Below are 24,087 nucleotides of genomic sequence, written 5' to 3' on the forward strand. Positions count from 1 at the left end.
TGAAATGTCATCCACTGAGGGGGAGTACGGGAACATTAGATTAGAGATATAGGTAAAAGCCAGGTTTTGAGAACTCTGGAAGGTAGACTGAAGGGGGCAGCTACTTTAGATAAGGACATCTTGTAAGAAGAGGTCTTTGCCTCATGGAGTAGAAGTGAGGAAGGGCGAGCAGGAGAAACCATGTCAGGACATGTGACCACGGAAAATTGCCCCAAAGTGGAAATTTTATCTGGCAGGTCGGCATTCCTTAAGAGAAACCAGGAAATGCCTGAGCCTGGTGACAAACTACAGGGTAGTCCTAGACTCCAACCTCTACTCTCTGAGCTTTCCTTCCTTAACTGGTTCACAATCTTACAAAGTACAGGAAAGAAGACATGGTTTACAGGTTTCCTCTGGGCTCAATGGAGGCGTAGCTTTTGGTTGGAAAGAGGTGTCAACAGAAATCAGCTCAGGCCAAGTTTCACTCCATAGCAAGTGCCAAGGTGAGACCTCGTGGCTACCAAAGACTCTAAGTTGGCAGCTGTCAATTAGAAGGTAGCTCTGCATGAAAGTATTAAGGATACAGGGACATGGGCTTCCTCCTATATGCTGCTAGAGGAAGCCGGACAGAGAATGCTTGCTTGATGGGCTTCCTGAGAGGAAAAAACAATGATGAGACCACAGTAGCATCCCAAGGCTGTGTGTGGCGGGGAAGCTCCAACTTGATTCTCAGCTGGCTAATTTAACAAATTATATGTGCCCCCCTGAAAATGTACCTAATGGGGAAAACTGGAAAAGGAAAGTACACAAACAAGGGACCAGGCATCAAAAATAGGAGGAGGGATGTAGCTCCTATGACACATATACCTATATCCCCTCCTCTTTACCGATTAGTTTCATCAGATATCTCCCTGAAGAGGGACCAAGCAGACAATCCCATTCATAGCCCTGCATCAGAGTGATTGAGGCCCTGTAAGACTAGGGTAACCTCACTGACCCTGCTGAATTCTGCCCTACAAGTTCAGAGGACATAAAGATAAAGTGGCTTTGGTAAACAAAAGAGTAAATAATAGGGTAAACAAATAATGGGGTTTATAAACCATCATCTGTGATGCACCATGGAATATACTGAGAACATTGTTAAATTTTTTATTAGACCAGTCTTTGAAAGAGCATGCCTCGTTATTTTAATTTCAATTATTGTAACTCACATCACTGGATTCTTGTTATACCAGCCCTGCTACTCAAAAACATTTACAGCAGTTGGCAATTCTTTTATTTGAAGGTCCACAAATTACACTAAAAAAGATCAATAACTTCTATTAATCACTTATTTTGAACAAGACATGAATGGAGATAAATGTGGAAGTAAAGTGTCTTATGAACCTTTACATTCTAAAGGACAGATTTATCACCACATGAAAGCACAATGGGAAATTACCAGGTGGTTGAAGTGACAATTAACTCCATCCTTAATAATTATAATTTGACAGACCATAAATCAAGATGGCAGCCATCTGTAAATAAACACCCACAGAGCCAGCTGAATTCTATTGCACAATAGCTTAACCTCATAAAACTAGCAGACTACTTCTGACTAGTGAGCAAGGAAATCTCCCAAAGACTAGAGAGAAGCGAATTTTTGGGTCACCATGTTCTTGGCATTTGTCAGCTGGACACAATTGAGGGCCCAATGTTGTTTTGTTTTGTTTTTATTTTTTTCTAAGACAATTATTGTTATTTTCCACCAAAAAAAAATTGGCTCATTTTAAAATATGGAATTGTGACTTTTTGATTCAAGTGAAATCGTTTTCTGAAATAGCTCTACCCCAGGGCCTTATGTACTTCCAAAGATGTCAGCCTTGACCACAGACCAACATCTATAGAGTTTACTTCCCCTCTTTCTTGAAACCTGCCCTCATTTGTCTTCCATTATGCTCCCATACTTCTATTTTTCAGGATTCTTTCCTGAATTTGATAATAATAAAGGAGTTAGTATCATCAACAGCAACCTATATTCTTTGTTACCTTCTATTAACTGATTTCTGTGAATTATATTGATTAATCTTCTTAACAGTCCTCTGAAGTGGGGATCTTTTTTTTACAATTACCATTGAGAATAGAGAGGCCAAGAACCACACAGTCACTTCCTCAGGGTCATAAAGCTAGTAAGTAGTGGAGCAAAGATTTTAACTCCAGTGTATTATCCCAGTCATTTGCTCTCAAGTCTGCCACTTTATCTATACAGTCTTTAATTATTATTTTCCAGTGTTTTATGTTGGTCCTTTTTCTTAATTTCACTAAATGTTTTTTCCTTAGTTCATCTTAGCTACTCCCACACATCTGTCACCCCATTGCTAAGGATTCCCAAATCTATCTTTAACCCAGATCTTCCACCTGAATAGCAACATATCTTGTAGCAACATACCGCTATAATTCCCACCTGGATTCATTCTTTTATTCAGCAAATATCCATTGAGCAACTTGTGGACAGACACTGTTCTAGGTACAGGGCACACAGAAGGGAATGATGCAAAAATAAATGTCATCATGAAATGTATACTTTAGACTCAAGGGGGGGCAGTGGAGACAAACAATAGATAAAATCTAAAGGTATAATATAGAGTATGACAGATAGTAATATGTGTTAAAGATAAAAAAGGAAGAAAAGTAGGGTAGAGATTGGGAAGTCAGAGGTACAAGGCTGCTGCCAATATAGATGAGGTAACCTGAGGAGATGTCACTGAGTAGATAACATTGGAGTGAAGATCTGAAGGTGGTGAAGGAGATGGTTAAGTGGTCACCTGAGGAAAAAAAGTCATCCCAGGCAGGAGAACAGTCATTGGAAAGTCTCATAGGCAGAAACATAGATGGCATGTCTGGGGAACACTAAGGAATCCAATGTGGCAGAGTGGTGACAGGGAGAGCTGGGCTAGAAGAAGAAGAAGAAGAAGTCTGAGCAGCAATGGGGCCAAGGGTTGGAAGGGCTGGGTCATGCAAACCAGCAGTGTAAATGCTTTGCATTTTACTCTGAGCAAGATGGATGTCCTTGGGAGGTGTTGACAGAGGAGTCGTGATCTGACTTCTTTATAAGAGGACCACTCTTGGCTGCTGTGTAAAAACAGTCTGAAGGAGGGCAAGGTGGAAAGCAGGAAGGCAATTTAGGAGACTGTTTCAACACAGACTGACCTCTTTTTATTGTGCTTTGCTTCATTGTGCTTCACAGATGTTGCATTTTTCACAAACTGAAGGCAAGGCCCTCCACCAGCACAAAAATGATAATCCACTTCATTGCAATACTTGTTCTAGCATGGTGGTCTAGAATCACAATATCTCCAAGGTATGCCTGTAATCTCATAAAAGATGGTGGATGCAATGAGATTGATAGCCATGAAGATGATGAGAAATGGTCATATACTAGATATATTTGGAAGAGAAAGCCAACAGAATTCACTGAAGGATCAAAAATAGGATTAAGAGAGAAATCATATAGGACTCTAAGGAACAGAGTTGCCATTTGCTCAGAAGGGGAAATTTTTCAGGAAATAGGTCTGGAGGTGGGACTGCAGGCAAGATTAGGAGCTTAGTACTAAATATTCCTAGATGACTTTTGTACATATGTATACAAAACAGGCATCTATTATTTACAATTCAAAATATACACACATACACACATGTTTTCTCCTGTATATTTCTTATTTCCATTAACAACATGATTGTTCCATCCAGGCATTCATGCCAGATTTGGGGGCCATTTTTGATGCCCCCTTCTCCCTTACTCCCACATTTAATTAAGCACGCTCTAGTCCCCCCCTCTGAGTACTAGACAAGCTCTCATGTCCTGAACACACCTTGTTTTTCTGTTCCAGGGCACTAATGCTTCCCTCATTGTAGGTGATCCATCCAGTCACATTCCACCCCACCTTGCTTGGCCAGTATCAACTTATTCTTCAGGATACAACTTAGATATCTCTTCTTTGAAACCTTCTATGAGCCCAACAGTAAAATTAGCTGCTCACTCCTCTTACACAATCATTGCTTATTCATCAAGCCAACAGAACTTTGTCTGCTATGGGCATTTGCTGGTACTCACTGTATATCATGCAAGTGGGAATGAAGAGAAATGAGGACAGAGGAGGAAAAAGGAATGAGTTTATGAAGGACCTTGAATATCATAAGAGTGTCAGTGTACTCAGTCCTGAAGTTGATAGGGAATGATGGCATTGCTTGAAGAAGGTGAAGGGCCTGGTTTAATGTGAGTCTTCAAGGATTCACTCCAGCAGCTATGTGAAGGGTGAGCTGGAGGGTAAAGCAAGAAGGCAAGATGATAAGCTCTTGAAATAAGGTACAAATAATTGGATGGAGAGATGAAAGAGATAGATGACTTTTCCAAACTAGACTACATGGAGCTTGGGGATAGTAACATGTATTGAGCTTTGCCATTTATCAGGCACAGTTTTAAGAACTTCTGTATTAATGCATTTAACTCTACCAACCATCTCATGCAAGATATGGTATTCTTAACTCCATTGCACACAGAAGTTAAACTAGGACACAGATAGAATGAATAAGTTGCCCAAGTTACATAGCTATTAAGTAATGAAGCCTGGATTTGAATACAGGTCCAGGACTCAAGCCCTTCACCCCTACCCTATACCTTCTACAGCATAGTACATTAATATAAAACTGTATTTAGCTGCATGAGAACACTTTCATAACCTCTAGCAACCCAAACTAAATGTCTACTTCAGTATTTTTTCAAAATCACCCTTCCAAAATACATCATTCACAAACAGCACATACCATAAGTTGTGTTTGTATGGATGCTCAGTCAGTATGTGATGTTTCTTTTAGTCTTTTTTTTTCCTTCAGTCAAATAAGGGGAAACATCTCCCATATGGAAGCATTTCCACACTGCAAGTTACACTGAAGGGGAATATTATACAATTTGCAAAGACTGTCAAATAAAATATAAATATGCATTAGAAAAATGATATGTGGAAACAAAAATATCTTTGTATTGATGATTCATTCAGTCAATCGTTTTTTCATTCAACAAACATTAAAACAGGCACCCACTTTATGACAGAGGCAATGGTTACCAGTAAGAAAGAGAGAAATGAGTAAGGCTCACTCTTTGTCATAAAGAAACTCACAGCCTTGTGATTTTATTTTTAAATGGTCACATCTGGTGAAAATATTGCAGTTAACCCTCTGCAACCAACATAAAGATAAACAGACCTCTGTGCTTTAATTCAGATAGAACTATGGCCTCTAGCCCAGCTCCACCTCTTACCAACTGGACATTTCAACTCATCTATCTGAGCCTAAGTTTCTTCAACTGAAAAAAAAAAAAAACAAAAAACAAAAACACTACCTTACAGGATGGCTATGAGAATTAGGGAGTATGCCCAGCACATAAATGCTAGTTTAAACCAATGAATGGTTAAATGAATGACTACTATGGATCCTTATTTTTCAATTATCAGTACTCTTTGTAACCAAACATTCTCACCTTTTCCAAAACTAGCGAAAAAACAACCACAAACAAAAACCTCCTTGATGGCTTCAAGGAGGAAAGAAATAGCCGTAATTATCAGCAACTGAACTGGTCAAGTTTTTACAAAAGCAGCCAATCAATGCCTTGTCAACAGGTACTGCACACCAGGTGGAAGGACACGTTTTTGAGTGTTGGCGCATGTCTGGGGAATGAAGCTTGCTAAAGAAATGGTCAAAGAACAGTTCACTAAGAACCAGTGTCCCTGTGGAAGAGATGAAATTGGAGTTCTCCTGAAGATGTCCCAGAGGTTTTCTTCAGAAAAGTGACACCAGCAAAATGGTCCGTTCTTCCCTGACAAGGGGACCCCAATAAACAAGTTCCCAGGAACAACACAGTCCCGCCCTTGGTTCCAGCTATGAGTCAACAGGGGACTCCCAGCAAGAACCCAGTAAAAGAAAAATGGTCAGACTGGTTCTCCCACCTTCACATGGCATGCGTCTCACCATATAAGGGATAACTGGTGGAGGGCTCACTGAGCAAATCAACAAATACCAAATCCATTCCATGTGTCAAGCGTTGTGTCTTCTCTCTGGGCAACTTGTTTAATATTTGCAGTCACTCAATTAGGTAGGTCATTACTATTCCCTAATATATTATTATTTCCTATTATTATTATAGGTAGTTATTACTATTTCCATTTTATTGGATCAAGAACCTAAAACTCAGAAAGGGTGAGTTGAGACTCTCCTGAAGCTGTCCAGAGAAGACCCAAGATCTTAAGATTAGTAGGTAGATTTGAATCCAGATCTTTCTGACATCAAAATCGATGTTCATTCTGTTACACCACTCTGCTTCTCAGAGTAAAATCTGAAATCCGTGGGCATAAGCTACCCCAAGACAAGTCTCTGCCCTTATCTGTCTGTCTATCACAGGCCCCCAGGAGGCTGACCACAATGATGAGTATTCCTAGTCTCCCTCGCCCTCTGCCTTCTAGCTGGGTTTGGCCAAATGGCAGCACCAGCAAGTCGCCAGAGGATGCAGGGAGAGAGAGTTGGGGGCATCTCCACCCAGGCTTGCTCTACTGAGCCATGCTGCATTCCTACAGCTATGGGTCCTATTGCACCCGTCCTTTTCCAGGGCTCCAGCCTGGAGCAGTAAGAGCTTCCTGATGTTGCCAGTTCCTGGGTGCCTCACCATTCCTCGTTGATTCCCTTACCCATGCTTCATAAATGTGTTGTTTACAACATTATATGCATCTGAACCCTTTGGAGTGGGCTGTTTTGCTTCCTGCTAAGACTCAAATGCTATATATTGAGTTAAAAACCGTTGTGTTTAGTCCCACCATAGTTTAGATTCTTAAATTGGTCTTTGGGCATCTAGTAAATAGCATCAACTTGTGTCTCATGGAAATGAATGAGCTGAAACTGCAGGGAACACATTTTGTTTGGATTTGATGAGCTCGCTGGAGGGACAATAAACTCCCCACATGTTATTGGCAACCACTGTGGTGAATGAAACTTCCCAGTCGCACTTGGAATGTGGTGTTTTTCCATGAAGCTGTGCTACAGAGATGAAATGCAGAGTACAGAAGCACGCTTCACAGGGCCTGCTAGGAGGTCCTCTAGAATGTATACAAAAGGGAGCTAAAACCTTTTGTGATTCCATCACAGAAAGTGGGGCTTCAGTGGGAAAAGCTGACTGAAATCCCTGGAGCTCTGCTGTCACTGGCTTTTGGAAATGATGAGTGAGCAATAAGAAATTGAACTGAGAAATGCTTTCGTTTTACTGGTCTTATTGAGGTTTTCACCAGCTCCTGCACACGGGGAGTTTGTTCATGAAACACCAATCAAAAGGGCCCAATGTGGGGGCTGCAGTCCTACCTCAGTGGGTTTTCTAGGTGAAGGGTGAGGCTCTGTTACAGTACAAAATGAGATTTTTAGCTCCTTGTCCCTAAAAGTATGCCCCTCCCCCAAAAGAAAGTGCACAGAAAAACAACTGCCAGGTACCTGTCCTGAAAATGAACTGCACAAACGCCTCATTCCCTGCCGTAACCTGCACGTACAGACCAGCCTCATGGTTAGTTATAGGCACCGTGCACAGGAAGTGTTTCTCTTCGGGAAGCTTTCAGGAAACAGCTTTGTTGTTGTTGGGATTCTTCACTCCTGTGGCTTTTAGCATTGCTGCAAACATGGTATTTCAATTTCTATGCACACACCCTGAAGCTCCTGTTACAAGAGAATTATTTTTGCTCTTTTAAACCCAGCTATGAATCATTCGATATCCATTGTTCTTCTTTCCCTGCCGAGCCCTTTAGGACTTGATGTCCACAGTGGAGCACACAGTAGGTGCTCAAGCACTTCATGAATCTATTTGTATTCTAGTCTGTGGCAACTTTTTTTGTGGGATGGGGACCAGGGCTTTGTTAAAGATAATCAAGCCTCCATTGCCCTGAACATTGGAGGTGCTCTTTTTTCATCCAACTCCTAGCTGTAGGGCTTCAGGGCAGTCAGACATCCCTGGCTTTCCCCATTCACAGACTAGGGACATGAACACTTGCTTCGCCGCATCGCTGTGATGATTAAATACCATAATCTTTGTGAGGGGCCTAGTGCAATGATGGGCATAGGGGAGAGACCTTCCTGAAGTCCAGCTCATGCCATTCCTTCTGAATTGATATCATGAACGCAGCATATAAATGGCATGAGAGAGGTTCCCTATTTGGAGGAAACCTGGATGTAGTGAACAGTCTGATTTCACCTACCCAAAGCTTTGCCCACGTTTCAAACTTTGATCCTGCGCATCCTTTTTCAGGCTCCCCTAGAGGGCAGGTACTGTACTATCGTTAAGCAGTTCACCGGTATCTGGTTACTCGGTATATTTCACATGACAAGGTTTACATCTCTTCAAGTTTTCCATCTCTGAATCCTCTCCTAGCTCTAGAGCAGATGCCATTTGGTCCTCGATAGTTTAATGCCCCTAATACCATGTGTGTTTCCAACACCATTTGACTTACTGCATCATTCTCCTATTCTAACCATCATTTATAAACACTTCCTGTGTGCCAAGCACAGTGGTAGGGACTGCAGTTGTAGTCATGAATAAGACATAGTCTTTCAGCTAAAAGAGTTCATATTCCATTCAGGAAGACAGACCAACAAATGAATCCTATGGGGCAGTCATGACGGTGGGATTCCGGAGATGTTGAAAAAGGGGCAGGACTGCGTGAGGCAACTGAGGAGCTTATGCTGCAAAATTTCAGGAGGCATTCACATTCAGGGTCATGGGACTGGCAGAGTCAGCACTTGCACCACTCTGAGAATGAGCGCCTACTCAAATTGTATGCCCAAGGCACCTCACTTGACTCATCTTTGTCCTGGCTCTGCGAGGAACACCTAGCTTCTCTCTGTGGGATCTAGGAAAGTTTCCCAGAGCAGACAGATGATGTTGAACCAAGCCTTTGAGAAGGGGCAGGACTTGGCCAAACAGAGAGACGTGGGGAAGTGGTGAGCAGATGCACAACTGTAGAGGTCAGAGGGAGCATAGCTCACTGCTATAGACTGATGCAGCTGGATGCTATAGATTGATGCAGCTGGATTATTGCAAGGTGGGGGTGGCAGTTAGCAATGTGGGTGGCAGGACAGGGAGTGATAAAGGGACAGTTCACAGAAGAACTTAGGAGAGAAACATGTATATTTAGGAGTACCAAATAATTTATCATTGAACCAGGACACTTTTCAGGGTGAGAAGGATGCTATCTATTATTGTTGATCTGGAAGATCAAACTGGGGCATATCTGTATTTAATGCACAAGCTGATATCTCCTTGACTCCACGCTAGTGCAGAGTTCTTCCCACTCTCCCAGCTGCTGGAGAGACTTCACTCCTCTTTTGTACCTGGGGCAGACCTAGGATCTTTAGACTTTTGAACAATTGTGCACTTCTGCACATGACTATGTTCTCTGAGTGTTGGACTTTTGAGCTGGAAAAGAATTGTAGTATTTCTGTACAGGGTAGTGAATAGGGCAGGAATATTAAAAGTTTATTCCACCAAGCATGATACCAGCCTGCCAGGTCACATCTGTATTATCCTCCGAGGGGCTCAGAGATCTCTGACCAAGCTTTCCTGGTATACGGCTGCTGGCTGCAAAGAGATTCTGGATTTGGGTGAGGTTCTGCCAAGCAGACTGGAAGAAAATTGATGTAAAACAGAATATTCATTTACTGAATGATACATAATACAAATAGGTATTTTTTGGATATTATCTCTTACACTCACAACACTGTAACATAGGTATGATTTTACCTATTTCACTTTTTATTATTAAGTACATAACAGTAGAGAGAGGATAGTATAAAGCACCCACATGCATAGCACCTGGATTTAAATAACAATAACAATTCACCACATTTTAGTTCTTATGTCTACACACACACATAATTTCCAAACCATAACAGCAATTTCCTCCAAATAATAATATCTAAGAAAGTGAACATCAACAGTAATTCCCTAATATTATCTACTACAATTTTCATATTCACATTTTCCTAGTTGTGCCTTCAAGCTTGTACCAATCAAGCACCATGCACTGTGTTTAGTTATTATGTCTCTTCTCTTAATTCTTAAATCTAGAACTCCCTGGGCCCATGAAACAGGCCAGGCCATTTGTTACACAGATGTCCACTTTCTGGACTTGTTCCTCGTGCTCTTGTGTCTTCATGATGTCTAGTCCTTTTGAGTCCAGTAAGCTGTTTTGGTTGTACTCTAGTTAAAAGTCTGTGGCAAAAATACATCACAGTTGAATCACTTTACTTCATATTACCTTACATTAGGAGATATAGTATACCTGATCTCCCATGAAGGATGTTAGTGATACTGATATCAACTAAGTTGACTTTATTTAGAGAGGAGAATCCTGAAGTTGGGGAGGATGGTAATGTGCCTAACAGATGCAGTTAGTAAAAGACTGAGACTGAATTCAATGTGTTATCTACCTATGTAACACATTGTACACAGGCAAACATAGGTAACCTATGTAAGCTGGGGAAGGAGAGCTGGGGACCATGTTCTCAAAATATTCTAAGTGGATGACTAGAACTCTATCACAGGGCATAGAAGCGAGACTGCGAGGCATCCTCGTGCAAAGAGAATCGTCTTTAATGGCAGTGGGTGGGATGGAGCTATGAGCTGTGACGGGCTCAACCAGTGACCTGACAAAAGCTTCGTGGGAAACTTTCTTTTAAAACCTTGTATTACAGTCAATTAGGCATCAGAAATAAAGTAAACTTTTTAATGCTCTCTTACAAACAGATTTGTGTTACAATGTTTGAGAGAAGGCAGTCCGAGACTTGTATTATTAAGACATCATCAACAGTTTATCAGGCACATAAGAGGCAGTTAATAGCTATTTGTTGATTGAAGGAACCTATTAGTGTTGAATGTTGATATCTCATTCCCCTTCAACCCTGACAGCCAATCAATCCTAAGGACCATTGATTCTAATTCCTCAGTATCTGTTGACTCCATCGACTCTGCATCATTCCTCCAACTGCTTCAGGGCAAGCCACCATCTCTCCTGAACATCCTGCAACAGCCCCCTAGTTGGTCTGCTCTCTTCCACACTTGCCCCTTTCCAACCCATTCTCCACAGTGTTTAATGTTGCCAACTGTATTTAAAATTATATTCAACCCCTCTTACTGGTTTCCAATTAGACTTAGAGTAAAATTCAAAAGCCTTACCTTGTTTTAGGAGGCTCTGCTTAATCTGTATCCTTTCTACTTCCCCAGACTCTTCTTTTTTCTCTGTATCTTTTTGTTGCATTGCTCTAACTCCATTGGTCTTTTCTTATTCCCTGAACATGTCAATCTCTTTTTTGCTTCTGAGCCTTTGCATATGTTGTTCCTTTTGTTTGGTATCCTTTCCCTGTCACTCTGCCATATAGCACAGACAGCCTTACTATTTCACCTTGAGTAACACTTTTTTAGGGATGCTTTCCTTGACTCTCAGATTTAATTATGTCTCTCCACTATAGCCCTTATTTAATCCCTTACTTTTACTTTGTAGATCTAATAAAGTTTGTGATTAAATAATTGCTTGTATGTATGTATACCTGTATGTCTCTCGAATGGGTAAGTTCTAGGCTGTAAGGAAACACCTCCTCGGTCTCAATCACCTTTGTAATCCCTAGCACTCCATGTAGGTTTAGCACAAAGTACTTACTAAAAAAAATAATTAAAAGTATAAATGAATGAGTGAATGAATGAATGAATAGGTGAATAGATTTATCACTTCATACTTCTAATCTCAAGTCACCTCTAAGACTGGTTAGTATGTTTGGTCCTTGGTCCTCCGTATAGTGTTAGCTTTGCAAACTCTCATTTGTCAATCCAGATGCCTGCAACATTAGGGTAGTGGGTGCCTGGAGATTTGGGCTCTAAACATAGCTACAGAGCAGTACATCCCCTCATTGATGTCAATTACAATGTGGAAAGTTCAGTCGTAAAGGACAGAGCAGGACCAGGGAAGCTCAAAGGAGGTATTTCTCCAGATCTGGAGTAAAGGAAGCAGAGATATCAGGGGAAAGTTCTTAATTACACAGAATTACAGAATTGTTCATGAACTGGCCAGGGTTAGATAGAATAGACATTCCATGCAGATGAAAAAGCATATCCAAAGGCATAAAGAGAAGAGAAAATATGGCATTTTCAGGGCAATGAAGCACTTTGGTGTGGCTAGAGAATGAGCCATGCGACCAGAAGCTAGAGAGATAAGTGAGGTCTGGATCAGGAAAGGTTCTTCAGCCATGCAACGTTAAGGAGCTTAACCTTTATGAAAAATGTGATGGGAAGCCAATGAAGGAGGAATGGCAAGGAGTGTAAGGAGTGGATATAAATTTTTTAAACAATTGCACAAACTATGGCTCAAGTAAAGAAGAAAGACACACACTACAAATTCAATTTGGTAAGTGTATTGAATTCAGTTTGATAATTCTTGACTTTGTCAGGACATGTGTTTCTGTGCTCCTTTTTCAACTTGCCAAATCAAACATGCCTATAGCACTGTGTAGAAGTAACATAATCTACTGCTTAACCCTTTCCTTCTCTAGTGCAGGGAAGGTTGAATTAACGCATTGCCTGATTACTTACACATGGGCAGGGGCCCCCTTTAAGCTGTCCCAGATAGCTGGGTTCTGCTGCTGGATTTGTAGTTTTTATTTATTTAACCAGAGCTAGAAACATGGAAAACAACCCTCTGAGCACGTGGATGGGTTTCCTTGCAGGAGTCTGAGCTGGCAGTTATTTTAATTAGCAACACATTTTATAAGGGCAGAATCAGAAATGGAAACATGTCAAGGCCTCTTTAGCTATTAAGTTTGGCAGACTCACATGAGTGTGCCTGGGCATGGTAATCAGCTCTTGACTACCCTCCATCTCTCCCAGGGGAACCCTGGGAACACACAGCCTTCTCCGTGTGCAGGGAGCCCCTGTTGGTATTGGAGGACTTATCAATATCATGCACTGAATGCTGAAGATTCAGGAGCCAGTTCTGGAAAATTCAGTCTCCTCAAGGTAGGCCTAATGTCATTCTTCTTTTGTTTATCCCCAGACCAATTTCCATGTTCTTACTTCATTTCAAGGACCAATCACTCCAGATATACATCTCGATGTACGAAATTTATCTCTCTAACATCTACTTTGCATTTGAACGATGATTTCCCCTTTTTATTGCCACAGTGGTTTCCCAGAATCTTGGAGATATGCATATATATACAAATATATACACACACACACATATGTGACTTGAGATAAATCAGAGTATATTCATACCCTCTAAAAATGACTGGCAATTGTGTATACTGTTCTAGTAGAAAGTTCTTCTCAATGCATAAAAACAGGTGACAGAGTACCATTTCTATTGACTTACATATTTATTGAACAGTCACTGAACTTTCCGTGCCAGACACATGCGCAGTGCAGCGGGTAGGAAGAAACAGGACTGTGACTTTGAGAAACTCTCAGTTTCATGGGGGAATGTGACCCATGGACTGGTTTGAAACAAAGTGGTAAGGGTGGTGACAAACATATACACATGCGGTTCAGGACAGGAACAAATCTGAAGCAGCTTAATAAAATGGAGAATGTTTTGGAAGGAGAAAAATATTGCATTGAACTCAAGGTCACCTTTTGGGAGCAATCAGACTCCCCCGCCTGGGATGGACTGGACTGCCTTAGACACAGCTTCTTGTAAGGTCCAGCTCCTCCTTCTTTGTGTCTTCTTTACTCTTCTCTCCCTGCTGACTGGCTTTCTTTGCCTCTCCCAAGTGCCTAATATTTAACCATCTAAATTCAAATGAACATCTCAGATTTGAAATTAATCTTTAATCATAATTCGGAAATTTCAGGGCAGAGAATCTCATTGGGTTAGGCATCCACCCCTGGCCCAATCAGCTGTGACCAAGTGGCAAACTGTCTGCCACAAGTGGTAAGTGGCATTTATCCCATGTAAATGCAAATCAATATTCTGAAAATCAACATATGTAATCTCTACTTTGCTGCCCAGAGGAACAAAGAATATTTTCCTATTCTACATTGTTTTTCTCTCTTACTAGACGTTGTTTAACATCTAGTAAGATGTTAAAGTCAAGAGATACCTTTAAGATGATTGACTGGTTTAGTCACATTTTTTTTGAGAGAAACAATGAACCAATGGGAGACAGTTTAAAAGTTTTAAAAGACAAAGAGTAGGAGAGGGGAGAGAAGAAAAGAATTCCTTATATTCTAAAAATCACAATGCATTATCATTTCTAATATATATTTGATATAACACTGCTTTGCAGTATGTTCACTTTTTAAGCCAAAGACGCCATGACTGTGGCTCACCAGATGAGGATGTCTTAGCACCAACTGGCAGAAGCCCTTAAACAATGGAATGGTTAGAATGAACTGGACTCCTGCTTCCATAATTTCTAGTTTCAAACAAGCCCTTGTTCTGCTCCACATATACTGCCTGAAAGCTATAAAGGCTTTTCAAGGCCATCAACCCAAACACCTAACATATTATTTTAAAAAATAAATTAAAAAGAAAACCCAACTCTGCCATCCTGGTCCAGCAACACAAATTATTACGGCCTGTCACAATGTCTCAGGAATCAAAGGATTAAAAGCACTCATTAATCCATTTTGGAGCATATTTGGGTCAAAACAAAAGAGAACAACTTTCACTTTGGGGCACATGGCATTTAGTTTAATATCTGTTGTGTTGATATTAAAGAACACTTTTTTAAACTTAGAAAGTTTTTCTTTCAAACCCATAGCCCAAACTGCTGGCAGAAATCAAGGTCTTCCTAGGAGGTGGATGCAATAAAAAGTAGAGATGGTATTGGCTATGAACTTCACTGTCACGTTAGGTGAAGTCCACTTTCATTCATTTTCAAGCATTCACATGAGGTGGAGTACATCTTCATTCATTTTCAAGCATTCATTAAACCAACATGTGGTTCCTATTGAACCCTTCCTGCCCGTGAGGTTCTGTGAGGCATCCAAGAATAGGCAAATCACAGCCACTAAACACACATTGCTCTCTGTCTAGAAGGAGGAGTAGAGAGGAACCCCAATGATGCAACAGTGCAGCAGAAGGTGCAAAACTAGGTACAAAGTGCTCCACAAGTTTGGAAGAGAAGGTACTAGGTAGGATTTCCTGGCTCTGGAAAATTGAAAGATTTAAACACCAGACTTGCCATTCTAGCTATTGGACCTTGGCCAAGTTTTTATTATCATTTAACTTTTGTATTTTCATCTGCAAAATGAAGATAATAAGAATATTCACTTCATAGGGCTGTGGTGTATATAAAGTTAGCAAAGATTGGAAAATAACTTATTGTTGCATTTATCCTAAGTCTTAAGGAAGGGTTTTCATATTTGAAAAAAATCATGTGAACAATGTACTACAAAGGACACACATAATAACTACACAAAACTTAGAAATGTAACAAGTGTTAAAGAAGGAAAGTGAACTCCAGTCCCTATTTAGGGCTCATAATGCTTCATTCAGAGATGAACGCTGTTGAAATTTCAGTAAACTTCTGTCTGGTCTCCTTTCTTCTCTCCTAAGTTTTAGAGTCAAATAAACTAGTTCTTTCTTTTATAAATTTTTATTAAAAAATTGTACTTTAGAAGGTCCCCTCTATTTGAAAATTTACATACTGTATTTTAACACACACTCTGTTACAACATAGCATCAAGCAGGACTTTTCAAACTCCCTTTTGCCACTCAAGGATAACAGGACAAAATAAAGTAATAAGCTATAAATTAAATAAGCTAAACAAAAAAGAGAAAAAACATGCAAAGAAGGAAAAGAAAAGGGCATATGTTAAAAAGTGTGAGAAAAACTTGCTTGCCCGTTACTTCACATTTTTGCATGCACATTGTACTATGTGCCATAATGCTAGGCTCTGAAGATTATGCAGCTGAGTTAGACCTAAGGAGAAAAGTCCTTTCAGTGAACTTAACCTGAGCTCAGGCAGCTAACCATTCTGTATGGCAATGGGAAAAGAGAGGACATCAACGAACATTGAGCTTCTGCCCTGCATTCTGTGGTACATCACCAGTTACGTCTCATGGCAGCCCTGAGAAATGGGTGTGAGTAGCCCATTTCACATGTGAAAAGACTCAGGGCAGAAAAGAGAGGCAACTTGCTTTAACCGGACCTGGAACCAGCCAGCCGCCGGGGTGTGCAAGCCTGTGTAGTCACATGGGGCCTGGTGCTCGGAAAGGCCCGACTGTCACCACCTTAGAATTTTTAATAATTTTATCTCTACATTTGAGTTTTATAAGTGAAGCCTGACAGGACAATGGTGCCCACTCCAGGAGCTTGAAGCCCCTGACCCCTGTGGGCTCCCCTCCCCCATCACCTCCCTGTCTACCTGGGGAGTTCCTGGCCTTCTGCTCCCTGACTCTGACTCCCAGCTGCTCGGCCTTCCCATCTCCACCCCATAACCCACGGGGCCCTCCACCCAGGACAGCCACAGGGTCTCACTGGCAGAGAGAGGCCTGCTTTTGGCCCTTGCCCTCCACCCCAAATAAGGGCCTGTGGATCTAGGGAGGGTGAGTGTCAGGAATGCACACACAGCACCTCAGGGTAGGGCAAGGCAGCGGCTGCCCCCACCATGGGCCAGCACTGCCATGGACCAGCACCGCCATGGGCCAGCACTGCCATGGGCCAGCACTGCCACAACACATCCAGCAGGCAGCTCAGCGGGGACCTCTTACTCACACCCATCCAGAGGCTGAAGTCCTTTAGAAGGTGCCTGTCGACCACCGGGACAAAGATTTATGGAAAGATTGAATTCCCCAGCTGGGGCCTCGCATGTTCAGTTTCCCTGGGCCCTTCCAATTACGTAGCCAGCCCTGTCCAGAATCCAGACCAGAATGACCTTAAAGGCTTTGTGTCCTACAACGTCCCACAGGTTGGGGATCGTGCAGAGGCGTGTGAGTCAGGAGCCCAGCCCGGAAGTGGTGGCTCCATGCAGCACCTCTGGGACTCTCACCAGCCACCAGAGAGAAGAGCCACCCTGCTTCCTGCCCCCCTGGAAGCTTCAATCATGCCACGGTCCTCCTCCTCCCTGCTCTCCCCACCAGCAGTTCCTACATTTCACTGTGAGGAAGTCACTCTCTCCGTCTACACGGTCCTTCAGAGAAATCATGCCAGTGCTGACAGGTGGGTAGGGTCGGGTGGAGACAGACCGGAGGGGTCTTCCCTCCGTGCACAGTGGGAAGGCCCTGAACTGAGGAGGAAGCCAAGGAAGCAGAGAGACAGGGAGGATGGCCAGCCAGCCCGCTTTTCACAGAGCCGAGGGGTTTCCTGGGATCTGGAACTTCAGGCACTAAAACCCTACAGTCCGGGGCAGACTGGGATGGTTGGTCCCTGTAGAGGGTTGAATATAGAAAGAGTGACAGCTACACAGTGCCAGTGTTTCCCAGATGCCGACGCTCCTTCCTTTCCGTGATCAGAACTCACTCATTCAGGTAACAACAAGGTGAGGAGGGCACGACAGGTTTCCGTCCCGTTGTGTCTATCAAGAAACTACAAATGATTTTCCCCAAATCAAAGAGTTAATCGGTACTGGAACAAGACTGCAAATCCTTGTAGGTTAACACAACAGAAATAATGAGGTCTGGTAACTGACTGCGTGTGCTGAGGAAAGAAGAGAAAAGACAGGCTTTTGAGATGACTGAGAACAGAGCCCTTCCTTGAAAAGAAAGAGGGAAATTAAGAGATTAGGTTGGAGTGTGTCATGCTCTGAGACTGCTGAGCAACACGAAATTCCTCAGTGGGCCCATGTCTTGAAAATACTCAGCCGAAATCATGTTTGCCTAATCAGTCCATCTGTCTTGGATGCTGCAGAGCTGTGAGACACGCCTTGGCAGTGGCTTCCCACTTCTGCTCAGGAAACATTCTGGGTCACCTTGCTGACAAGATAAGCACGAGAACTGGCAGTAAATTACTGTGACTGCACAGTGGCCAGGAAGTAGAGAATATGTAGCTAATTCTCCGTAAAGGACCCGAGTATGGGAACCGCAGATGCAGCCCAGAAGCGAGAGAGGACAAGAGATTGGGAGGTTGTCCTGAGAACTTTTTTTTTTCATTTACCCATTAATTTATTTCTTTAGCAATTAATTTCCGAAAATTGCTATATTCAGGGAACCCAAGCTGTGACCCAATAGAAAAGTGCAGTTCATTCCCTTAGTCATTTATCCAACCAAGGTTTATTTAGTACCTACAGTGTGCTCGGCCCCCTTTTAAGTGATTTGTCTCTGGATACACAGCTCGGAGACTGAGCTCAAGGCTCTCTGGCTCCAATTTCCACTACACTGTGACTTCTCGTGAGAGGACCATGACCTTTGGGAAAAGGGCAGGGACTCTAGGCCAAGGACTAGGGGTTGGGTTCAGAGACAAATTCCCTATAGTCCTCTGCTACAAGCTTACCTCAAGAGTAGACAAATACACAGGTAGAGAATTTGAATGGATACAACAAACATAGAAGCTGCTTTATATACCGTGTTCTCAGCACTGAGCTCTATCACATTTTAAACTCACTCTAACTTTGCTTCTGATGCCAAAATGCAAACTCAGAGAGGTTAAACACTTTATCCAAGGCCACACAGCCAATAAGTGAGAAAGTCCAGTGTCTTTCTGACTCATCACCGATGCCTTCACCACAGCACTGGACGATTCCCAGAACATATGACTATGACATTCTCAGTCCTGCATATCTTACATTCCACCAATTGCTGTACTTTTATAATTACCATTATTCCTCCTACGACTGTAAAAATTAATTACTAGCAAGTGGGAATTTTTATGACAATTATATTTCACAATTGAACTACTCCTGGGCTCCCCCAGGCTCTTTTAATATAGAATAGCTAGGCAGAATTCATTATTGGGTGAGCTTCAAGATCTCTCCTACTTTTGAAATGCTGATTCCCTGAAAACTTTTGATAAGGCTCCGAATCAATCTTGTTGGGCATTGCTGGTTACCAATACATTTGCGATTCCCTCTCCCTATTCTCCCAGTTTTTCTGTTTGTTTGTTTGTTTCACTGTGCATTTGTTTAATTCTCCAAAAATGCTAATAGAGGTTAGTAAAGTTGTGCAAGACATCACACTATCAATCTAGGCTATTCAAAGCATATGCTAACACTGGCTGTTTTGTGGATATTATCCCGCTTGGTTACAATTTATGACAACCAAACAGCTTTTGCTGCAAACAAAGTTGCAATTACAAATTTAAAAAAAAAAAAGCCATATCTGGGCAAGCACAGAGAAAGGCTATACCTCTGAAATTGACTCGTTTTTGGAAGGAGAAGTGGGGCAGGGGGAGGAGAGAGGATTATGCCTCCTCAATTCAGAGATTCCTTCCAGAGAGCAGCCCAGCCTCACTTCTGTGGCCGGGAACTTCGACTCCAGCTTCCATCTGGTTTCCATAAGTCAGGGGAACTTGGCGAATGGCTAGCCACGTAACTGCAGCACGTGCACATCCTGACCACGAGCACCAGGAAAAGGAGCCAAAGAGAATGAAGACATTTCCCTCGGTCCCTCTGTACAATCTAGGGACAGAGAAGTTGCTTTCGAGAGAAATACAGAGCTCTGCCACCTTGCTGGTGGCAGACTCACAAAGAATTAACCATTTAATAGCATTCAAAAATTCCCAGACTCTCAATGATGTGGTGTTATCAATTATTCTAGAAATGCCAGGTGAATGTTCTAACACCACCGCTGCAACTAATTCTACAGTGTGCGTGCAGAGGCAGCGGGATCTAAGAGCAAGAGCCTGAACTTGGATCCAAGGGACATGACAATTCTGTTACTCACTAACTGGGGAGCCTGGAACAGATTACTTAAACTGTTTAAAAAGCATGCATAGTATTCCTAATTTATGAGATCTTTATTGATGATGTATATAAAACATCCTGTACACAGTGGGTGTTTAATCAATGGTTAATTAATTAAGGTTGAAATAATGTTTCCTTCCAAGACTTGCAGTTAGTAAAACATGCTTATGTTGCGTCCTGGCCCTAGGATACTGTGCACACAGTGCCTCCATCACCCTTTTTTAATGCACTTTGGTGGTTTTTAATTTATACAGCTTAATGTGCTTCAATGCAAGGAATCATGGAAAATTCAGTTTGAAAGGCATCGCCAACTCCCTTGCCTGACAGATGAGGACACTGAGGTTGCTACAACAAGGGGAAAAAGGTGAGCTAGTCCTGAAGATGTACAGAAAGTCATTGTGTCCCAACTCTCCGTTTTCTACCTACAATTTCACTTGCTGTCATAAACCTTCCTGAAGCTACGATTATTCCATTCATCTCTCTGAAAGATTCAGCATAAAATCACAGAGCTGGGATGGGTGTGAAAATATTCTTCCTGCTGTCGGTGCTGGGAGGTAGTCTGTGTGAAGTCCCCAAAGTCTCCAAATCCCCAGAACCAGAGACTGTTCCCTTATATGAAACAGAGACTTGGCACGTGAGATTAAGTTGTGGGCCTTGAGGTGGGAGGATTGTTCTGGATTGTTCAACTGGGCTCAATATAATCACAAGGGCCCTTAGAATAGGGAAGTGAGAGGAGTCAGGGTCAGAGAGAAGGCCATGCGACAATAAAGCAGTGGCTGGACCGATTCACTTAGAAGACAGAGAAAAAGGGCCCAAAAGCCAAAATGTGCAAACAGACAAGGCAAGAAAATGCGTTCTCGTCCCGGACCTCCAAAAGGAACCAGAGCCATGGATATTTTGTCTTTAGCCCATTGAAACTGACTTTGAACTTCTGCCCTCTAGACCTGTAAGAGAATATGTTGTGTTGTTGTAAATCACTCAGGTTGTGGTAATTTGTTACAGCAGCAATAAGAAACTAATATAACAGTGTAACATTATACCAAAAACATTAAGCCATGACTGAAATATCCAACAACCAGGAATTAAGTAAATAATTTACAGTAGAATACAAAGCAGCCTTTTTTTAAAAAGTGTTGATTTGTATTTATTGTAATAGGAAAAGCGTATGTTATAATTTTACATAAAAAAGCAGTTTATAAGACAATATATAGAGTATAATTCCATTTTGAGATAGAAGACTGGAATTATAAGTTCAAAATTATTTACAGTGATTACCATTGGTGGCAAAATTTTTCTATGTTCTATGTACTTTTCTGCATTCTCCAAATATGATGAAGTAAATATATTGATTTTTAGAATTAGAAAAAGAGATTCTTTTTAAAAATAAAAATCTACTTTCCCCTAATTCCTTTATTTTATAAAACAGAAAACACATACGTAAAGCAGAGGAGGAGCCAGCTTAGGGAAGGGATAGCTAGACTAAATTTCTCAATTCAGAATTTGGAAGCTTATTAACTTGTAAAAAGTATAAGCTGAACATTGAATCATCCCCATGAAAGCCCATAGAAATGACACACTTTTCCCGCTCTGCTTTTAACTTCCCTTCTACAGAGTGCCCTTTGGTAATTAGGAAGAGTTCATAAACGCTGCCTGTCTTCCTTAGACAAGTCACGAAAAGCAGCAGAGAGCACGACTACATGTGGTGTTTTGCAGATTTGCATGGAATCTCCCTCAATAGATTCCACTCTGAGCAAACTGTTACATAAAGAGATTCTGGTATTACAGACAACTTAGAAAGCCGTCAGATTTAAGTGCTAACCAGTTCTTCACTACTCATTTCTATTCTGCTCTTATGAGTATTTGACTCTTCTTGTTCCTTTTCCTCTGTCTCCTCAGAGTGTGAGGATATCCCTTTATCAATCACCCCCTGAGCTTTCTTGCTGTTAATACTGTTTCCTGTCTAATTCTGTATGAACTATTCCTGGGTCACTACGAAATTCCAAAGACTGTACGGAGTTCTGGAGTTACAACGATTAATGAAACGCAATCTCAGCCTTCGACTAACTTCCATTTGGTGGTGCAGATGAGCACATGTCAAGTAAATCTCATATAGGGAAGGGTTATTAGAGACTGTCATTGAGATTAAAACAGCACAAAGGAGAGGCTGGGACTTAGTATTATTCCAACAGAAAATGAATGATTTCTTGGAGGACGTACCTGCTGGTTTTTTGCCTCTTTGCTCTGGGATCCATTGCTAGTCTTTCCCTTGCTTTGCACTGTATCACAGGAGGGTTGATCCCTGAAAACTACATTTCCCAGGCTCCTCTGCTAACTAGCTTTAGGCTAGGTTTAGCCAATGAGAAGCTCAGGCAGGAGACTTGGAAGAAGGCAGGGGGCCAGGGTACATCTCTCTTGCTTTTGCTTTTTTTGCTCTTGCTCTTTGGCTGTGGCTGAATCTCCATCATGCCTCAGTTCCCATTGGATGGCCCAGCTCCAGGTCTCCAGAAACACCGCCTCCTTCTGTTTTCCCTCCAGCTTTAGCCATACCAGGGGCTAGCTAATGGTGATGCCAATACCCTCAATCACCTCACCATGCCCATTTGGACTTTTAGCTTTTCCAACAGCTTTTGACTAGTTCCCCAGGTTAAATACCCTTTATCTAACTTCCTGTGTCTTCTAGACTGGACACTCAGAGGGAGTCTGAAGATCCAGAAGATTCTCAACAGGCAAAGTAAAAACAAAACAAAACAAAAAATTCTAGGTAGAGATGACAGCATGGCCACAGTCCAGAGTGAAGAAAAGTGACTAAGTCAATGAAGCTATGTGTTGGGGGTCATTGGGGAATGTATTGGAGAATATGATTAGCAATCACAGAGACCCTTGAGCGGACTAATTGAGGAGTATGGGTTTTACCCCACATGCCTGGAGAATCATCGAAGGTATTGAGTGCAATGAGATGACCGGACTTATCCTTTAAGAAGTACAATCTGTAAATGGCAGGTGAATCAACTAAACAATGCTAAGGAGAGCCTAACGTAGGGCAATAGCAGTGCAAATAACAAGGAGAGGGTGGGCTTGAACAGAACCAATGTAACCTGGAGAGAAAGAAATCAGAAAAGGGGAGAGCAAAGGAATGGGAAGTGATGTTGAGCCTGGGTGACTAAGGGAGTGGCCATCCCAGTGGCCAAGAGGGAAGTGTGCAGGTGAGCTTGATCTGGGCTGAGAATGTGGATTTGAAGCTCACAGCAAAGGTCCCTTTGGGGGAAATCATTTTAAAAGACATGCTCACCCCAATGACAAATCAGTTTGTTGAGTCGAAGGCAAAATTTAGAACATTTATGTTGACAAGAAGCAATAACCCTGATTAAATTAATACGTAATAGTTTTAAATGCTCTCACTTTATTAATGGCAAATTTATAAGAATATGGCATTTTCATGACATAATGACTATATTATTAACTTCTTTTTATTAGTGTTACCAGTAGAATGAAAAAAAACATTTTCATGAACTATATTTTAAATACTGCAATGAGATCATCAGCTTTCACTGATAATAAGAAGGAAACTTGATTTCCCTAAAAGCACAGGGGTTTGTCCTCTGTCACATATTCCAAGCCAGCACAGAGGGTGCAGATGTGTTCAGTCTCCCAACTTCATCTGTCTTCTTGGAGCCTGAGAGTGTCTACTACAGGAACACAATTCCCAAATGTCATTACGTGAGTAAGCACCTTAATTAGAAATTAAGTGCTGATGATTTGCCCTATTAAAAAGTTAGCATTTTTAAAAAGGAATGATTTATTCCCATAATACCACTTGAATATGATCCCAAAGACATAAAGAACTTATGTTTTATGTTATTAAAGGGATTTGTCAAAATCAGTGTACTTTAAAGACATAACCCACCCATCTAGCAATCTGAGTTTGCTTACATGATTCTGAGGTCCTAAATAATTCCTGGATGACTCCATTTGTTCCAAGAGTCACAGGTACATTATGAGAAGTAGTGCCGGAAGGCACCATTGAGCTATTTTATTCCACTTAACAGAGGAGTAAACTGAGACCAGAAGGAGCTAAACAAATCACCTGCAGCGTCACAGTTGCAGCACCCAGCCTGATTTCCTATCCAGCACCCTCGCCATTGCCTCTGGCCTCCTGTGCAGCGTTGGCACCACCTTGCATGAAACCAGAGCTTGCTAGCTGAACCAGGGCAGGGAGC

The sequence above is a fragment of the Phyllostomus hastatus genome, unplaced genomic scaffold (assembly GCF_019186645.2).
Source record: "Phyllostomus hastatus isolate PE091 unplaced genomic scaffold, TTU_PhHast_1.1 phas_contig_34, whole genome shotgun sequence".
Taxonomy (NCBI): Eukaryota; Metazoa; Chordata; class Mammalia; order Chiroptera; family Phyllostomidae; genus Phyllostomus; species Phyllostomus hastatus.